The sequence below is a fragment of the Archocentrus centrarchus genome, chromosome 21, assembly GCF_007364275.1.
Source record: "Archocentrus centrarchus isolate MPI-CPG fArcCen1 chromosome 21, fArcCen1, whole genome shotgun sequence".
Taxonomy (NCBI): domain Eukaryota; kingdom Metazoa; phylum Chordata; class Actinopteri; order Cichliformes; family Cichlidae; genus Archocentrus; species Archocentrus centrarchus.
The window spans coordinates 9,837,190-9,856,102 of NC_044366.1; the positions used below are offsets into that span (position 1 = coordinate 9,837,190).

Sequence of the window (18,913 nt, forward strand, 5' to 3'; positions counted from 1 at the left end):
GAAAACCAGGAGCGTGTTCACATACCGTCTTACAGACTGCTCTGCATTGGCTGCTTAGTGTTGTCCACACACCACTCTGTCTGCTTTGGTTTTATTATAAGAGAATGGGGAAAGCCAGCTGTACTGGACTTGACATGCCGTGAGAGAAATCAAAATGTACAGCATTATTACTCCGGCTCCTTAGGGAAACAAAGGAAAGGGAGTTTAGCCACTACGTCGAATTGGTGGAAAGTTTTCTGAGCTGCATGGCACTGGGAAAAGTTCTTTGCTAGGATAGTAAACTCAAGATGAGTGTGAAAAATCGTTCGTCACCTAAAGCAAGAGGGAGAAAAATCACAGTGATTTCCCATCTGCCACCATGTTGATGAGGTTCTGAACTGGATGTGGAACTTTTAATGCTTCCAACTTTCAGAAAAATGCCCCTGAAAGACAAACTGCTGCAGGCAGTGGGAGCAGCACACACAAGCCTCCGTCCATCACAGTTGATGCATGGTTAACACAAAGCACACGCCGCACTACACTAAGTTACACAGGCAGAGAAGTGTAAACACTATTCATTACCACGGCACTGGCTGGGAGGACTTTGAACTTCTATCCATTCGGCATTAGACCACAGCATCCCACCCCACAGTGTTCATAAAGAGGCTTTTGGCACATGTTAAACTACTGTGGCAACTTGACGCAAGCTGCCCAACAAGCTCACACTGAGCAGGGCTACTAGAATGGCCACACACTGCTCTCTTCCAACTGAGCTAATGGTTGTTACTTTTTATCAGGACTCTCTCTTACAGCTCTAAAGGTTACCACACACTACCTTTCACAGTCAGCTTACATCACAGTTTGTTTGATCAGTGTGGGTAATAAAGTTCCCATCTGGTTTCCCAACTGAGAATCTGGCCAAAAGAGGTGGGACATATTTGTGGAAACCCACAAAGGGAAAGATACCAACTTTTTTTTCTTCTTCTTTAAAAAAGGTCTTATCTGATCCCCTTGGGACCTCCAAGTTCACCAATGGAATTAGGAGTTGTGTAAAAAACAAACAAACACAGGCATAAAAACAATTTTGCATTAAAGGCAGTGAAGCAACAGTTGCGCATTGTGTGGACTTAACTATTTCATTAAGAATAATTTCCATTCTATTTTTTTTTTCCCTTTCCCATAAGATATTTCTCTTCTTCTATGGGTTCCAGGCTGGATCCCAACCCACAGCACACTCCGGCAGAAAATAAACACTTTGCAGAGGGGGAACTTTGGGATGTTTCTCAGAGACTAGATTTATTCATGCAGTCCAGCTGAGCAGAAATTTATTCCAGTCAGCAACATTAAGAGCTCTTAAAACCAGGGGCGTACTGGAGGGTAAACCCACCTTCAGTCACTTTATCCAGCATTTAGCTCACATTGATCTTTCTCTGTATACCTTTATCCAGGTATATCCATAGATCATAGTGCAAGGCAATGCAAGGATATGACGTACTTAATGGGGAAAAAAAAAGAAAAAAGTTTTACTTCAATGATTCCACTGTTCAGCTTTTCATCTAGCCATGCATGAATAATTAAACTGCCATTTCACATAGAAAGCTCTGCGATCACACTGTTCTCTCAAAGTGAGCTTTGTTGACAGCAGTACCTGAAAAGCTTGAACTCTGAATGAGTTTGAGAGTTGTCATATGGTAGCCTACTGTCTTCTGCGTCGGGGTCTGCAGTGGTTTTGGCTCTGTTGAATTACAAAGACGGTTTCTTGCCCGCAGATGTAAGCAATTAGCGACAACAGTTTTTCATGAATATTGCTGAATGAGCCGCGATTTGCGTCAAGAAAGAGACGTACGGCGAAATTAAACTAGGTCCCTCCAGTGTTTTCTCCACCAACTCTCTCATAAAAAGTAAGAAACACACAGAGAAAGAGCGAGAGACAGACAAAAAAAGGAGAAAAAAAAAAAAAAAAGATCCCCAACCCCCCCCCCTCCTGTACGAAGAGGGCAGGAATGATGAGTTGGGAAGCAGGCGATCTAAAGACACTGAAAAGTTAACTTTTGAAGAGTTTCCGCAAATGTAACAGTGCAACAAACATAAGCCAGATTCAAAGAAAATAAACGAGCTTACATTTCCAGCACATAGCCAAGAAACAGCAGAGAACCAACTTGCCTCTTTATCTCTGTAAAAGTTGCTCCCTCTTGTCCTAAATCCACTCTACGGACAAAAAAATATGATCCCGGGATGATCCTCCAAGTCTGGAATGGCTCCTGAAGCCCTTCCCTGCTGTCTTTAGTTTAACTAGTATGTGCTTGTGCTGGATGAGGCTGGAAGAGGCTCTCATCCGAATCTCAGTACTTTGAATGGAGCTCTGGATGGGCTTGAGAGCGCATGAACTGCCGGGCGTAGGGAGTGGCTGGAAAGGCGTCTCTGGGCTAGTCAGCTCGTCCAGAGTCCCCTAATCACCTCCAGCGCCTGGGGGAGGTGGTGCCTTCAAGTGTTGTGGAAATAATGCTACTTCATTTTTGTTGTTTGTTTGTCCGCACATGTTGGTAGTTCATCCAAGTCAGAAAAACAAAATAGCCAGCAGTATCCTCTTTTTATTTACTAACTAAACATTCGAGGAACATAAACTTAACAGTTTCTGTGGAAAAGGGTTGGCTGTGTGGTGCAAAAACAGTGAATCTTTAACTGAGTGTTAGAAGGATTGAAAAAAGTATCCTAGACTTTGAAAATGTGATGCTTTTAAAGCGAAATATTAGGATTCGTTAACTTATTGTTTCATTAGTAACTGGAAAAAGACAAACCGGCTAGATAAAGTTGACCAAACGTGTTTGAATAAGTTCCCACAAGACTCTGAAAACAGACCCAAGATTTACGAGATGCGTAGTAACGCAACATTAAAGTTTTCCTTCATCACCGTGAATAGACGGACGCTCCATCCACCCTACAGCACAATACTCCCCTCCTGTGTCTTAATTCTTCATAGCAACGACGATTTGACAGCATTTTAAAGAAAACTGGGCCAGGATTAATGGTTAAAAGCAGCTGTCTGTGGTTAAGGAATTCATATTAGTGATTTTTTTTTTTTTGGAGGAAATGTGTCATTTCTTTGCATTGATTTACAGACTTAAGTATTTGGGGGGTTCAATCAGTAGGATTTTATCTCTCAATCCCGCGTTACACGCAGAGAAGACAAAGTTATATTGCATTAAATTGTCATGTTATTTAATGGTCTTTAAACCACTTGAATCCCGTTCTTCAGTCAGTGTGGCGACCCAAAGAGATTGCGGTAGTGCGCACGCGCTGTTACGTTTTCCCTTCCCTACAACTGGTTGTACTGGAGTCCAGTTATACTAGTTACTTTGTCACGGACTGTTTTTGTCTTAAAGAGGATTTCGGTGAGTTTCTGACTTGTTTTTTTCTTCGTCTGAGTGCATGGCGCGTATGTAAGCTTTATGTGGCACTGCGTCAGGAAAATAAAGGAAGTGAAATGGATTGTAGTTAGCCCCAAGCTAGCACTACCCTCTGTGTTTGTGTTATCTGAAGTCATATCCCGAGTTGGCTCGGTCAGCTTTGATAAATATAGACATAGTCACGGCTTGCCGTTTTTGTCAGAGCCTTATTAGGTAATATTTGCAATATATGCAGCGTAAACTGACGACAAGCCGTTTTTATAGATTCATATCATAAACAAAGGTAGACAAACGTCCACGTTTGGCGCTATATGAATCCACAGCCCCTGTGCGTCTAGCGCAGATGGTGACGTGGACGATGTTAATAATAGCGTTTAACTAATAATAATAATGGTAAACAGCATTATCGGTTGTGTCAGTGTGTATATGCCCAGGGAGAAGCCTCAACACCCCGCCCCCAAAGAAGTAATGGAGGTGGCTAACATCTGGCTTGTTTTACGTTGCACTCCCGTTTTGTGCGAAGTGCACATAACACTGTATGATTGATGCAGATTTGATTATGCATGGGTGGAAATGTGCAGATGGACGCGAGTGGAGTTATTTTATTATTTCCTCATCCTGAGCTCATGTGTTTGTCTTTCAGAGTGTTTTATGAGTAATCAAAGGCAACAGAAGCCTACGCTAACAGGCCAGCGGTTCAAAACTCGGAAAAGAGGTGAGAAACCGCAAAGCAGCGCAATTTGTCACTTGTTTTGGTGACTGTAAACAGGGGTGGTTTCATCGGGACATAATCAAATCACACTTACTTGCCCTTAGTTTAGTTTGTCATACTACAAGCCATGGAAGAGCGCAGATTGTGAAATTCTGGACTGATTCCAACCTTGATGTCATACTTTAATGTTGCTGATAGCCAATGCCAACAATACCAATATTTGTCTTTTTGAAATCCGTTTTCTTATTTCTTTCTCTTTTTATTCTTCTTTTGCAACTGGAAATAAAAACACATCATAAAAAAGAAATTTGTGTAGGATTTTAAAGACTCTCTTCATCACACTGACCAGTGTAAAATTCTCATAACACGAGATAAATGTCGCCATCAGAAAATGTCATACTGCTGGCCGACAGGTCGATAACATTCAACAAGGTCAATATTGGCTGATATACAGTGCTGTGAAAAAGTATTTGCCAACTTCCTGATTTCTTGGGTTTTTTTGGGGGTTTTTTTTGCGTATTTGTCACACTTACATGTTTCAGATCATCAAACAAGTTTTAATATTAAAACTCAAGTAAATGCAAAATGCAGTTTTTAAATGATGAATCATTAAGGGGAAAAAACTATCCAAGCCTACCTTACCTTATGTGGAAAAAGTAATTGTCCCCTTTGTCATGAATTAACTGTGATTAACCACATTTTTAGAAAGCTGAGTCCAATTCACTAGCCACAACCAGGTCTGATTACTGCGAGACCTTTCGAATCAAGAAATCACTTATATAGAACCTGCCTGACAAAGTGAATTAGTCTAAAAGATCTCAAAAAGCAACATATACCACAATGTAAAAAACTCAGGAACAGATGAGAAACAAAATCAGTGACATCTATCCATAAGAGAGTTCCAAGGCAAAAACCGCTGCTGGCCAAAAAGAACACAAATGCTTATCTTATATTTGCCAAAAACATCTTGACGATCCCCGAGACTTTTTGGGAAACTATTTTGTGAATTGATGAGACAAAAGTTGAACCTTTTGGAGGGTTAAGTCCCGTTACACCTGGCATAAAACTAACGCAGCAGCATTTCATAAAAAGGACATCATACCATCACACCAAATGTGGTGGTACTGTGATGGTCTGGGGCTCATTTGCTGCTTCAGGACCTGTATGACTTGCTGTTGTGAATTCTGCTCTCTGCCAGAAATATCCTGAATGAGAATATCCAGTCATCAGTTTGTGCCTTGAAGCTCAAGCGCATTTGGGTTTTGAAGCACGACAACGATCCGAAAAAAACACCAGTAAGTCCACCTCTGAATGTCTCAAAAACAAAATGAAGGTTTTGGTTTTGGTGGCCTTGTATAAGTTGGGACTCAAATCCGATTGAGATGCTTTGGAATGACCATAAACAGGCCATGCTTAAAAACCCTCCGAAGTGTCTAAATTAAAATATTTTTGCAAAGAAGAGTGGGCTGAAATTCCTCCACAATGACGTGAAAGGCTCATTGTCAGTTATCACAAATGCTTGATTGCAGATAGCCTTTTCCCTTAAATGAAATTATCCATTTACTCAGGTTAGCAGTACATGTTAAACTCTTTGGCGTGGCAAACAATTTTTTTACATAAAGGGTTGTTTTTGATCACCGCCACTGAAGAGTTACCTAGATTCAGTGTGTAAGTGTAGATGTATCTTTTAGAACAGGGATCCTCAAATCCAGGCCTCGAGGTCCGGTGTCCTGCAGGTTTTAGATGTGTCGCTCCTTCAACACACCTGAGTCTAATATAGAAGTCATTAGCAGGACTCTGAAGAACATGACTGCATACTGAGGAAGTAATTCAGCCATTTGATTCAGGTGTGTTGGATCAGGGACATATCTAAAACCTGCAGGACACCGGACCTCGAGGCCTGGATTTGAGGATCCCTGTTTTAGAATCTTACGTTTCATGCCAGAGGTAAACTCAAGTTAATATCTTTTTATTTTTGCACAGATGAAAAGGAGAGGTTTGACCCCTCCCAGTTTCAGGAAAGCATTGTACAAGGTCTGAACCAAACTGGCACTGATTTGGAAGCTGTTGCAAAGTTCCTTGATGCCTCTGGTGCAAAGCTTGACTACCGACGCTATGCTGAGACTTTGTTCGACATTTTGGTGGCTGGTGGAATGCTGGGTGAGTGGCAGGATGCCTATTTGCTTTACTTTTACAAAAAAAACACAAAAAAAAAATTAAAATATATATAAGATGGTAATAAATGTGTTCCTTATTTGAACACTCTGGATCTTCAGGTTAGCTGTACAAGTGTGAATAAGTGTGTCCCTGTATTCTTGTATTGACTTTGATGCAAGGGTCACCACAGGGTGAAACGAAAAGCTCCACGCAGGTGGCATAAGACAAAAGATATGTTTATTTTCAGCCCCTGGAGGTACTCTGTCAGATGACGTGACCTGTACAGAGTTCTGTCTGTTCAAAGCACAAGAAGACATGGAGACCATGCAGGCATATGCACAGGTGAATACCATTTCATTTTTGCTTAGTTCACATTGTAATCCCAGGAAATTTGACCATTTTTCAGTTTTTATAGATAATAAAGCATTTTTTTTCCCTTAAGGTCTTTAACAAGCTTATTAGGCGTTACAAATACTTGGAGAAGGGATTTGAAGAGGAGATCAAAAAGGTTTGTTTTTGTTAAAGGCATCTATTCAGGATCATGCACTGCCTGACCCGATCAGGACTGAAATCATGACTATTTTGTTTCTGTTCAAAAAAACCCAAAAAAACAAATTTGTCTCTGTTGTAGTTCAGCCTTCAGCGTTTGTGTTCACATGTTTACTGTTTTACAGCTGCTGCTGTTTCTCAAGGGCTTCACAGAGTCTGAGCGCAACAAGCTGGCCATGCTAACAGGAATTTTGCTGGCCAATGGCAATCTCTCTGCGGCCATTCTCAGCAGCCTCTTCAATGAGAATTTGGTCAAGAAGGTACTTAGTTTTAATCCCTTGTTTGTGTGCAAAATTGTGTTCACTGTTTATCTCCCTGATCCACCATTTATCAGACATTGTAAGAACCTATATACACACACACAATACACTGTTTGCTTTATTGGGCCACCTTGAATGCTTGCAGTTATTAAGCTAGAAGTAGTAGAGGCATAGGCAGTCATGCAAATGAATGTTGATGGTATGTAGACTTTTATTTTAGCCAGAGACTGTGAAAAAGCCTTTGATGCCTGCAGTTGTCTGTTTTCAGTTGCTGAGATTAATCAAGTAAATAAAATGCTGCAGAAATCTCACACTTTACTCATTCAGCAGGGTTGAAAGAACATTGTGGAACTGAATTATTAAACTTTCAATATTAAACATTGTCATTACAATGTTATCCTTCCATTTGTAGTAATTATGTAAGTGAGTCTTACGGGTAGTCATTTATTTGCCATCATTCACATTGGAATCTGTAGCTTTTCTTCTTTTTTCTGTAAGAAAGTAAGTGATATCCTTTGCATTTTCAAGGATATGAGCATTTTGAAATAATTGAGTATGCAAAGTAAACATTTGGGGAAATCACATTTAAAACCATTGCACTGATTTGCACAACTTGACTTGAAAGACAGACTGGCTTGTGGCTGTGCAATCTGGGAACCCATTGGCTAGTCTGACTAAAGGCCTTTACACACTGAGCACATTACGAAAAAACAACACAAAATTCCAAATTTTTCAGATGCGAACTTGTGTAACGTACATACACACTAGGGTTTAATCCCGGGATCCGGGATTCCCGGGAAATGCGATCAGAACCATTTCCCGTTCCCGGGAAACGTTAGACGGGAAACCGGGAAAAAGTCGCGCGCGTCGATTTGACTTTCAGAAAGAAAGAAAGCTTCAGACTGTTAAATTTAAGGAAATATTGAGAGAAGGGTTCGTTTAATGCGAAAAGCATTACTCTTCATTTCAGGCACGTTCAGCCTCCGTTTAAGGCTTCAGCCTTCATCTCAAGCGTTTTAATAGAGGTATTACACAGTTGTGCTTTTTTCCTCTTTAATTTGTTGAAATCGTAGGCAATGTGTTTACCCTAAGGTATTTTGTATTATATAATTTTATATTATTATATATTGTTATATTGCATTATATAGCCTATAAAATATGCCTGCCCTGAACAATAAAGAAATATCTGTTTAACTTCGAGTGTTTCCTTTCCTCGTTTGCAGCCGCTTACTAACAATCATGAATTAGGATACGGGCCTAATGTGTGAAGAAATTATCATGAAATAGATTGCTTTAACATATTTCGCTTTAAAATGGAGTTGAGTAAAATGTATATTTTTTAGGCTATAAGGATTGGCCAGTTTTTCAAAAGACGATTCACAGCGAACCTACTTTAACCCTCAGACACGGTGTTATAAATTTGCTGTTGCCAGAATGGCAATGACCAAGTCGTGGTGCATTACTCAAGGCCCTGTGTTATGCCATATTATAGTGTAGTACGGTAGTTAACTTTTCAATGACTATTACAGCGTTCCACTGGTGGAGATATAGCGCAACAGATGTCGCCACGACAGCGTGGCTGAGCCTTTATCAATGCTGTGGAGATGAGCCGTATTGTTTTGCACCAGCAGTTGTAAAATATCTTGGTATAATTCCATGTACAATGGAGGAATATTCGAATTATATTTGTTAAGGGAGTGTTGAGGAACGATACAACACCGCATAGCTCGAGCACTCGAATGTCCAGATGTAGGTTTTATTGCGTTAATCAAGCCGACGTTGCCCCTACTGGGCATAACAGGACATAGCTGGAAAGCTACCTCTACAATATCAGAATAGGTTAAGGCCGACACAGGCTACAGAAGGGCTAATTAAAATAAATAAATAAATAAACTTTTTCCCGGGATTTGATTCATGTCATTTTCGGGAAAAATATTAAACCCTAATACACACTGAACGTGTTCCGTTGAAGTCGACATCAAGCGATGATGAGCTGGTCCTGATATTTCTAAACAAGAAAAGGAAGAATGGAGACTCTGGGTTCATCAATTCTCACAAGAAGGCAGCAACAGGGAGAATTTTGTGGTTTGATGCAGGAGTTAACACTCGACTACTTTCGCACATATTTCAGTATGTCAGTGGGGCAGGTTGAGCTCTTGTTGGCAGAATTGGGACCACATAGGAGGATGCAGAGAAATAATTCCATAGAGCTGACTGACCCCCGAGCAGTGCATAACGGTGTGTCTAAGGTGAAATGGTATTATTTTACTGTTTCCATATCATTGTATACCTGTGCACATTTGAGCTATGAGCACACTTGTGACCAGATGCAGTGGTCTGATTGGTCAGGTCTGTTCATTCGCATGCGAACATCGGAAAAATTGAACTTGATCCAGAAAAATAAATGCCGCAAATTCGTCCTGTGAAATTATGCAGTTGATGTGAACGGCCCCATTAAGAATCGGTGAGTCCGGAAAATATTTTTAACGCATGAAACATTTGCACAAATTTTACGCATCCAGTGTGTAGAGGCCTTTAACCTCTGTGAGCAATGGTCAATTTTTTTGGAGGCCTCTGGTGTGGTCAGCAGTTGCTTCAAGCTGTTTATGATTTTTTAACTGTATATTTTTACAAATATAGTTAAACTATAAACAGCTAGATCGTCACCAGATTAGAGCAGGTGGTTTTGGAATTAGCACCTGCATAACCAGCCTGCTCTCAGAGAACCTGAGCTTTATAAGTACTATTTGAATCTATGGTTAGAATGTGACTTGTACTCAAAAGCACTGAGTGGTCAATAAGTCTAAAAAAATGTAACTACATTTTCTAGCATCGCAGCACAAAAAACAGCAGACATTTTCCACCTGCATGACAGAAAATGATTACTTACTGTTTGCATGCACAACCTCCCACACCCTCAAGAGAAAGGGGAAGGAAAAAAAAGCTTCAGCATTATGGAAAGTTAAAATAAATCATTTCTTTGTGCAAATAAGTGCTCTAATTACGTGCTAGTATTATTAATGTATAATGTAGGAAAAGGTGCAGATGGTACTGCGAAGTTTTGCTTTTCCTTGAGTGGGTGTTGTCAGCCAGTTGTCTTTTTCTTGTACCAGAAGACGAGATTAATTGCAAAAACTACAGCTGATGAACATCATCAATGAACCCATCGGCATCCAGTGCTCCAGCCTTTGAAAATGTATAATAAATGATAATTTCACATTTTCGATCTTTATAGATATATTTTTTGGATGCAGATGCTTATCTAATTTCCCTATTGGTCCAAACTTAAAATATTTTGTGGCATCTTTCCAGTTAAGAGCCTTGGTGTTGTGTTTGCTAGTGGATTACTCAGACCTATCTTTATCCTGGCAGGTCTGTCAGTGACAGCTGACTCACATTTTGTGCATTTGTTCAGGTGTTTCGGCTTGCTTTGCTGTAAAACTCTTCAAATCCTGGCTTTCTGAAAAGGACATTAACTCAGTTGCTGCCAGTCTCCGAAAGGTTGGCATGGACAACAGGCTTATGGTAAGAACATCATCTCAACTACAACTTGTCTACAAAGCTTAGGTGAGGCAGTGTTTCTCAGTGCCGCTCAGCATGCAGTCAGCAACACTGTCTGCATATTTTAAATAGGATTGTTTAATTAATACTCTGCATAAATTGAATAGTTTCAAACTATTGTGGCTTTCACAGCAAAGGCATCTTAATTGCTGATGAGCCTTGTTTTGATGAATAGGGTCTGCTTCAATATTTATTATGTAAATTTTCAGGAGCTTTTCCCAGCCAACAAGCGTACTTGCGAGCACTTCTCGAAGTACTTCACAGATGCCGGGCTCAAGGAGATTTCAGACTTTGCCAGAAACCAGCAGTCCATAGGTGCTCGCAAAGAGCTGCAGAAAGAGCTTCAGGATCAGATGTTACGTGGAGACCCCCTGAAAGATGTAGGTTCTGTTGGTTTTTCTTCATCTTATACACAGACTCCCTTTTTGCAGCACACCGCTGTCTAGTAGCACTTAAGATTGCTGTCTTCTTAACCTGTCCACCCTTCTGTCTTGAGGAATGGTGGGGAAATGGATGCAGCAGATCGATGGCAAATTCCCGAAATCCACTCAACCCCAACATGTTTTCTGTTCCCACAAACCTTTGTATCCTGTCAGGGTTCACATAGGTAATGCTGGCTTTGGGGTGTCTGCCTTGTCAATAATGTGTGTTCCATCTCTTGGCTTGGCTCTTACAGATCATTGCTTACATCCGAGAGGAAATCAAGAAGAACAACATCTCTGAGCAGACGATGATTGGACTAATTTGGTCCAGTGTAATGAGCTCAGTGGAATGGAACAAGAAGGAGGAGCTAGTCACAGAACAAGCCATCAAACACTTAAAGGTGACACCTATGTTATGTGGTTCTGCTGTTCCTTTTTTTTTTTTTTTTTTCCCCCTCCCTTTCCCCCCCCTCCCTTTTCTCCTATGGCAGTTATGACAAGATATGGGGGACACGAGAGATCTAAAGAAACTTTCAGATGTCACTCTTAAATTGTGCCTCAGAGATGTTACAAAATTCAAGCTGCTGTAGGCTTTGAACTTAGCAGAGAAGATAATTGATTTAGTAAGCCAAAGCCATTCCACCAGCAAAGTGGAAGTAATGTAAGAAATCAGAAGGATCTCTCCCTCCCACTCCTTGTGTAAAACTTCGCAATTTCTGAACTGGTAAAACTCTTACTCCAATTTTTCCCTGGTTTACATTCTCAGCAATACAGCCCACTGTTAAAGGCGTTTACCTCCCAGGGCCTTTCTGAGCTCACTCTCCTGCTAAAGATCCAGGAGTACTGTTATGACAACATCCACTTCATGAAGGCCTTCCAGAAAATTGTGTACTGCTCTACAAAGGTGAGTTAATTATGCCCATAAGGCTCCTGTTTTTCACCTTCACATTTTTTGGGGAGAAAGAAGTTTACTTTATGGCAGGAAGCTATGTAGGCATGTGTGAATGATGCCAGATGGCCAGAGATTATAGCCAAAAGTTTGTCTTGATTGATGTCATCAACCTGCCAGGTGACATTTGTTTTTCCAGCACCTGCGGACGCATCTGTGCTGTTGGCATCATGTTGACTAGATTTCTTTTTTCTTTCTCTGTTTTATGTTCTTGTTTTTCTACATATATATATATTTTTTAAGCTGATGTCTTGAGTGAGGAGGCAATTCTGAAGTGGTACAATGAAGCCCACCTTGCTAAGGGAAAAAGCGTTTTCCTTGAACAGATGAAAAAGTTGTTGAATGGCTCAAGAATGCAGAGGAAGGTACGTACCTCACTCTCCTCACTTTCATTTCTGTCTCCCACAGATGGTAGTTTGCCAAATACATGCCATATGCTTATGGTTTCTCATTTGTACTGATAAACAAATGGATGCAACTCATTTATATTTATATATAATATATATTCAGAGCGTCTTCCTGTCCACTCCTTTTAAGTTGAAGCTGGATTGGAAGTGATGCTTAGTGTGTATCACTGTTTTTAGTGACGGGTGTTTTCTCTTTTTTCAGAGTCTGAGTCAGAGGAGGAGGATGCAGACTGAAGACCTCTGCCTATAAAAACCATCTAAATTTGTATTTTTAAATCAGATGCAGTACAAGGATTTGTTACAGAAGTCTGTTCTGTAGTTCTTTTTTCTTTTTCTATTCTCTACCTCTTCATATCTAGTTCAACTGTAATGGAAGGGCTTTAATATATTTTTTTTTGGACATGCTTTCTGTCTAAATTGATAATTGTACTCTTCTTTATACTCCTTCAGGAGCCAGTCAGAGTGCCACATTTAGCTAATAGATTGAAACTTCTTTCATGTAACAAAGCAGAGCGGTTTTGGAAAGATAATTCCCTTTAAAAAATTAGGCCATGTGAAGGCATATTTCACAGTTTTTGTGTTTAGTCACGGAACTTATTTGCCAGAGGTCCATTTGTGTATCGACAATATGCTGGTCCTCTGAAATGAACTGTTTTTTCGTAGCCTCATTACATCTCTTGATTTACATCTCAGTTTTGTGACAACTTTGAATTTATTGCCACTTTTTTAGATTCTTTCTCCATTATTGGTAATGGAGCTGTGCCATTATGAACAGGAAGTGAACTTTAATTTTGTCCATACATCTTGTGTAACAACCATGCTAGCTTTGTTGGGGTTTTTTCCTCCTCTTATCACACATTTCAAAATAAATGAAAAGTAATGGTTTTCATTATTGCTGTATCTTCATATCGTGTGAAGACAAAAAATGAGCAGGTAGTATAAAGTTACCCTCATATGCAAAGATTATAATGTGGAAAAGTTCTACTGTAAAAATTCAACTGTTGTCGCAGATCCCTCTAAATGTTTTACTGTTTGATCTTGGTTGGCCTTATCTAATCATGCAATCAAGAAAGGTTGCCTGCCATGCGTGACCTAAGGTGCAAACAAAGATCTCACTTCACTCCTATTCCACTTTAAATGGTAATTATGGTTCAGTCAAGCATGCAAAAATGAAAGTGAGATGGTGATTCAAGATGTTATGAAAACGGAGGTCCACATTCATTATAAAAGTCATTTCACAAAGTCTAAAAAACAGACCACTTATTTTAATGTTATGTCAAGAACAAAAGGAATCAGGATTTTGATTGTATTTTTAACCTGCTTCCTGGCTGGTGACATGACAGTGTTTGCGTTTGATATTTATTATTTATTTTTGGCCCTGTAGACCTGGATGTCTTGGAAACAGGACCATTGTATCTTGCAGTGGAAAGGATCCATTATTTCATGCAAAGATTAAAATTTGAGCTTGAGCTATCACACTGACAGTTATCGAGGACCTGAATGCAGCTGAGCAGTTAGTATGCAAATTATGAGAACGTTTAATGAGTCGTTATACCTGGTATCAATTTCCCACATTTGCTGTTACAAAGATGTTTTTGCATAGGATGACTGGTAATATATACTATTTTATTCAACTGTAGGTATTACAGAGAAATACAGTGTATACTGTAAGTGCAGCAGAGCACCGTATTATCAGCTGATTATCAATTTCCACCAACAGATGGCAGTAAATCCTTAAGAGATGCTCCCTCCCCCCCCATTAAAGCGTTCCAGAGTTTTAGAGTGAAGCTCAAATAGAAGTGCCATTTTGAAGAAACCAGACTAGAAAGTATTAGACACAGACACAACTACAAAGTATCCGACACAAGTATTTTTTCTGCCTCTCTGTCCCAGGAGGATTTGTTTGCCTTTTGGTTTTATTTAGTCACTCTAAAGAACATGAAACAGTTTGGGAGAGTGACACGCTGGGGGGGTGAGAGAGACACGACTGCTTTTGAGATTTGCATGAGAGCATTTGCACATCTGCATGTGTGCAGCACTGAATGGCAATGATGCCTCCCAACTCCACCTCTAACTGCAATAGCGGCTTGGTGGGACTGTTATCTGCTTGTTACCAGTGTCGCCTGTCTTCACTTGGCTTTATTTATTTTTTATATATACATATAGTAGTAATTTATTTATTCACACCACACACAGTGGGTTCCTCCCCACATGTCATTTAGTATGTGCACTGAGCATTACTGCATGTTGAAAATGCTGTGGTATAATGAGCTGTGCGCACCGTGCCCTGACACATCTGTTTGTTTTGCTTATCTGCCGTTTTCAGCCATTACACATGCTGCTGAATATACAGTAGGTATTCAAATGCTTACCTCTCGTTTTTTTTTTCACAGGTGTGTCTCACAGCATGTCAAGGTGCAAAGATTGGTGCTGAACATATTGTTTGAGACAGACTTAAATGTTTCCTCTCGGTGACAGCGAGGCGAGAGGTGTTTGCATTCCTTTGGTGACTTTACATATGAAGCATTTACACAAAATATTTTTTTTTCTGTCCAAAAAAAAAAAAAAAAAAATCCTGAGAAACAGTCTCAGTTGGACTTCCTGCTTGAACCAAACAGAGCTACACAATGTGCCAGGGAATGCCAGGGGAGTTATGGAGAGCAATTATTCCGGATTTCACACTGCGGCTTTGGTCAGTAAACATGACTCAGACTGCAATGCAGAACTCATCTGAATAATGCTCTCAGAAAACAGAGGGCAACAGGGTAACCATTCTTTTGAATGAGGAGAGACAGACTTGAGATAATGACTCAGTTTTCATCGAAAAAAAACACAACCCCCCCTTTTTCAAAGATGCAGCATTGTGTCACAGGCCGCCTTTGTGTGTCTGTGTCCTGCTGCTTTTGTGTTTATGGAAGTCCATTTTAATGCCATGCTTAACGCCCAGGTGAAATATGGAAAAGAGGATCAACATGTTGACTCTAAATGCTGCTAGTGTGCCCTCACATCAACTTTTGCTGTACATCTTAAAGCACTGCAGCCTTTCTGCCTGGTTGTAGTCATAGACAACTGAGCACCTCTGTGTCAGGAAACAGCTGCTAAGCTCTTAAAACCAAGCGAGCTGCAGAGTTTTTGGGTTATAGGGTGGCAGACGCTTTTGTCATCTTGGCACTGTTGGTCCCTGTCTTAGCGAGGTAATGCTGCCATCCTCACCAGCTTTGTTTCATGGAGGCAGACTGCACATAGCTGCCTTTTTAATGTCTTGGGCTGACACTTTTATTCTCAAGATTATTCATCATGTATAATGCTCCCATTTTAGAGGCAGCTAATTAAAGATGACAACTATGTTGGTTTGAACCTTTCAAACCATGGTTGCTGCTTAACTAAGAATAATGCACAGTCTTTGGGCTTGGTTTTAAAGGCTGCAATTAAACCAAGGTATACTAGCTTTAAGACCGCAAATAATGGCCAAGTTACATACAATCATTATTTATACAGGTTGATGATTTTTAGTTGATCGACTGAACATTAAACGGTCAAATGTAGCTGATATTATTGTAGAGTGAGTTGGAATCACTCCATTTTTATCCTTTGTCATACTGGATGGATCCAAGCAAGAACAGAACTCATTCATAACTGATATATTGTTGGAAAAGGAAGTTAGACTGATATCCATAAAGGTTTTTTCTTCATATCTATGGATATATGATTTGTCTCGTACAAGATAAATGCATCATTTAATCATTAAGTCATTTATCTTTTTATATTTTTCTGTGCTCACCTTTTTTTTTTTCCCCCTATACCTTTTTCTCCCCCCAGCCTCATTATCATTTTCACTTCCATGGTCACCTCTTCACTCCACTTCAGTGCATAAAAATCTACCTCAAACTCAATGGCAGCATTCAATTCTCAATCATCGTGAGTGGGAGGTCTTTTGTGCACAAACAATGAATAGTCAGCTCACAATCAACCTAAAAGCATTTAGTAGATACTATAAGGGGTATATAGTGCAAAAAAAAAAAAAGTCTTAGGTGATAGTTTTATAAAATCGAGAGAGACAGCTGAACACCATGTGCGATCACCAGGGTCAGAGCTATGGCGGTGAGAGAAAGGAGTCATAATTGAAACGGTGAAACGTGCAAGTTGTGCACACAGGGTTCAGTGATTTAGTGGTCACCGCAGCCTCAAATGAGAGCATCTTCATTCCCCAAAAGCCTCTCTGCCAGCTTGTGGGAAAAACATGGAGTGTGTGTAATGGCCTGGCTGTGAGAGTCCGGGGATTTAGCAGCTAGACTTAAGTCAACACTGAGGCTCATCACAAACATCATTACTTTCTCTTGGCTTGTCCTTTTCCCTCTTCACTGGCCCTGGTCTGATAGCTGTGTACAAACGACTGGAAGCAAAGGGATGGATGGCCTAGTTTGATAAAGAGTGATTGACTCAAGGGTTGCCATTTACTGAGTAAGTGCTGGTCTGTGGCTCCATATCCAGAGAATAAAGCTTTTGTGGCATCTCGTAGAGCAAACATTATTAACCATGTGTGGCTCACACTGCTTATTCAAGCATTTCCGCTGATTATTCCTACATCTAACCATTGTCATCATGGTTTATTATGCCGCTGCTGGAGCTGCAGTAACTGAATTTGGTTGGAGCTTTGCACGGAGTAAGAGGGAAGGGGTCGACATTTTGACAGAATTCTCATGGGAGCACCAAAGCTACATCACAACACTTTGGCTGTGACAAACCACACTGATAACTTGCAAATGGAATGAAAGTTTGCATCTCCAGAATGTTTTTAACGAGTCTCCCTGGAGTGTAGCATAATGACTGTGACTCCAGAATGTAGAGAGAGTGCATATGTTCGGTCTGCATGCAGCTTTTTGCTTTCTTTCGCCCGTTTATGCACCAGTGGCTCGAGGGACTCGGGCTGAGTGTAGAACAACATAAAAAACTCTACAGAACTGTTTGGTTTGTAAGGAATGGCAGAGTTGGGAGGAGGAATCCGTTTAATGTTAAATGATTTTTTTTTTCAGCAGTTACATAGCAAATATTCAACAAAACCCACACAAACATTAAGAATGTTGTTTTTTTTTTTAACAGATGAGGTAAAAAAAAAAAAGTTTTTTTTTTTTTTTTAAGTGCATTTTTAAGATTCTCGGTCTTTTGTCCTTGAGGTGTGTAGTAAGGATGAGAACTATTAATTATAAATTCTTTACTTTTTGATATTTCAGGGTACATTTTGCTCCAATAATGGCATTTTGCATATTTTCCTTTCTTTATACTTTTCCTTTATTTTATATCCTTAAAAACCTTTAAACAGAGAAACTGCAAAGGTGGTATAAATCAGTGGTTTTCAGTCAGGTTACCCCAAGAGAGATTTCTGTGGTTGAAAAAAAAAAACCAAACAAAAAAACCCAAAACAAAACACTAAAGACTGCACTGATTTATGAATGGCTATGGGGTAAAACCAAGAGGTCTAAACAGTAAATAGTTGTATATAGTTACTTAATACTACTTATAAATTAATACTAAAATATCAAACTTAATATTGGATAAATTACGATATATGTACAATATAACTGATTATTTGTAATAATTAAAGCAGTGAAAAATCTTTTGTTAGCTTAGTTATAATAGATGTGTGGCTGAGTGACTCATCTAGATTTTGCCTCTAAATGGCATCATCATCAATGCAGGAAAGCAAAGTTGACCAAAACTGACCTGAACTGTGCAAAATGTTATCAAATTAAAACATTCAGATCTGTTAATTTCCATAAACAGATGTTTCTGTAGGCAAGAGACGGGAATTTTGAGACTCTTTTGGTTTCAGTTTGTAGTCTGCTTGTAGTTTGACTGACCAGTTATGTTTGGGCAGGCTTTGCTTTTATGCAGGTACACATTCATGTGAAGAAAAAAAGGTGGATGCATTTGTAGAAAAGCAATCTCGAAACTGCAATACTTGGAAGTTTTATTAACTTTAAATGTTCATATGCATGTGAAGGCAGATGAACAAATACTTTTAGCAATATTATGTAGCTTAAGTAGCTGCTAGCTTAGCTTATAGCTACTGGAAACAGCCAGCCTCCTGTGTAGATTTAACAAAATCTGGTTTTCATTGAGGATCCTTGGTTAGAGTATTTCTTGGATGCAGGTAACTACAAGAAAACTTGCAGTTTTTAAATGATTTCATGTCTTAATGGATAAAAGCTTTTCAAACCTACCCTGTGTGAAAAAATAATTGCCCTGTAAACCTAATAACTGGTTGTGCCATCCTTGGCAGCAAGAACTGAAGTCAAGCGTTTGTGATAACCGGCAACGAGTCTTTCACATCTCTGTGGAGGAATTTTGGCAAAATTGTTTTAAGTCAGTCATATTGGAGAGTTTTTGACCGTGGACAGCCCGTTTAAGGTCATGACAAAGATCATGACAGTAGAATATGAGTCTGGACGTTGACTACACCACTCCAAAATACTTTTTTTTTTTTTGTTTTTTTTTTTTTGAGTCATTCAG

The 18,913-nt window shown here is 39.7% G+C and overlaps 1 pseudogene; it reads left to right on the forward strand.

Annotated features, from left to right (window-relative positions):
* The first annotated feature begins 3,229 nt into the window (after nt 1–3,229).
* On the forward strand, nt 3,230–13,292 carry LOC115800447 (basic leucine zipper and W2 domain-containing protein 1-A-like; annotated as a pseudogene).
* Nucleotides 13,293–18,913: the final 5,621 nt, after the last annotated feature.